Here is a 2104-nt window from a genome sequence, read left to right as displayed (position 1 = left end):
AATTTGTAGACACAGTATATATACATTCAAAATGAACATTCAATATTTCTTAAACCTGTTCTAGACATTGAGTTTTCTGTCTAAACAAAAATTTCATTGCAGTAAATGAATTATCCAATCCCAATGCATTTCAGGAGAATTTCCCTTCGTCAGGGGCACTGAAAAACAGAAAGTAATGTTCATATGTAACCTGAGATTTAAACCGTCATTCATCACATGCAATATAACCACAATGGTTCATTGTTAATTGACATAGTTTATCAGAAAAAAGCTTCAGATTTTGTATTGATGATATGATGAACTGGAAGAAATGATATGACCCAAGAGAAAACGAAAATGTAACATGTGTATAAGCAGCAAGAGCAGATAAGCACACGAATATATATGGCTGATGTTTCAAACGCTAACAACCTGTTTTAAATACATTGTTGTGGCAACACTGCTAGAGATAGATGATAGACTTAAGTGTTTTACACCGATCCTTACACGCAATATGCAGAAAAAAATCGTTCTGAGACCTGGAATCTAAGGCAGCGCATTAATTCAGAAGATTTCTAGACATTAAAAAACATAATTTCTATTTAGAAACCTGTGACTATGTTAAAGTTGATTAACAATAACCGAAAATGGCAATATGGGTACCTTGCTGTTAAAGGACCAAAGAATCACTGTGACGAACGGGGATATGGAATCACTTTGCCAGCGTTAATGAAGTAACTAACTGCAAATGTGAAAGCAACATATTAAGAGTGTAACTACCCAAAAATCCGTAGTTTGCTAAGAAGATCAGTAAACTTATGTTAAATAATAATTTCTAATCTATTGAAAAACATTATGCAATGTTTGGTTTGTCTCCAAAAAACTGGCTAATATGCTGCCTACGAGAACTGTATTATAAGACAATGCAACGGTGTGAAGGCAGACCGAAAGTACGGTTGCCACATTGAAATTTTCACTATACTTCGAGAGAAGAAGGTAAGCGTACCTTTCAGAATGCAGACGATGGAAGCGCTGTGTTTATTTAGTGATCCCGAAACAGTACGAAGCTTTATTTTCGACGATGAGACAATACTAAAACAGAAGAGTTAAGATAAGCCCGAGTTAACTTAAAGATTATTTAAATGTTAAGCTTAACTTGTTTCGTAGAGAAATCGTTTCGGCGCTTACCTAGTGAAAGAAACTGCAATAGCGTACCCGGCGTCCAGTATCTATCGTACGTTTAGTCACGGCTATGCTGATAGGCCCGAAGTGAATCACGAAGCAGCAGTCGAGAACGGACTGCGGAAGACAGCTATTTATGTCGTAAACCGCTTTCGGTTAAAATGTTATAGAAAAAAGACTGTTCGTTGAGAAACGAGTAGTTTCAAAAAAGTGCGATGAAGCACAAAAAGTGCATTGATGATTCACAAATAGAAGAAGTCTAAAATCTGAGATGTAAAAACGCTGATAATATATAACAAAATGTGAAATAATACACCACATATGCGATAATAGAAGACTGGTGGAATCTCACTCTACATTGATCCCGTCCTTAGTAAGATCGAAGGCAATCCGGATATTCTGCCTGTAAGGGTCAATGCTATTGAGTACAAGGGGTTGGCCTATGCTGTGGTTCTCAACATTTTGGACCCTGCTATAATGTGGTACCGAAGCCCAACACTCGTGTCAGAAAATATCATCATACCATGACGATTTTGGTATTGGCAGACCGGTAATGATTAGGACATTATTACTGTGCATTTGCTTCACGATTGAGTGACGGGAACACCCCTAAATCGTACTTCCTGTCTCGAACCCTCGGGTTCCATGTTGTGAGCGGCATCCATCTTGTGATTGCCCTTACATAGTCAATTGACCCAGGCCGAATTCGAGCTGAAAGGACACGTCCACCTTTTCTGACTTCTCTCTGACCTGGGCGAGCTGCCTTCACTGCCTCCAGTCAAAACCTGTTCGGGCAGTCCCCAACCCAGTGGCCGAGCAAGATTAGCATCAAGGCACAACATGTCATAAACCATTTACCGCATACAAACCACGCTTTATCACACACACACCTGTCCTTGTTTCTTCTTTATGGCTAGTTTTACAAGGAGGAGGTGCCCGATTT

The 2104-nt window shown here is 39.0% G+C and overlaps 1 long non-coding RNA gene across 1 annotated transcript; it reads right to left on the bottom strand.

Moving 5' to 3' along the window:
* Positions 1 to 642: 642 nt before the first annotated feature.
* On the bottom strand, positions 643 to 1258 carry LOC147707452 (uncharacterized). Its single transcript, XR_015296454.1, has 3 exons — positions 1168 to 1258; positions 986 to 1071; positions 643 to 721 (listed from the first exon to the last, which is right to left on the bottom strand). It is a non-coding gene; the product is annotated as an uncharacterized LOC147707452 (long non-coding RNA).
* Positions 1259 to 2104: the final 846 nt, after the last annotated feature.

Source organism: Lissotriton vulgaris, chromosome 6 (genome assembly GCF_964263255.1).
Source record: "Lissotriton vulgaris chromosome 6, aLisVul1.2, whole genome shotgun sequence".
Lineage (NCBI taxonomy): Eukaryota > Metazoa > Chordata > Amphibia > Caudata > Salamandridae > Lissotriton > Lissotriton vulgaris.
This window is presented reverse-complemented; position numbering and strand designations above follow the sequence as displayed.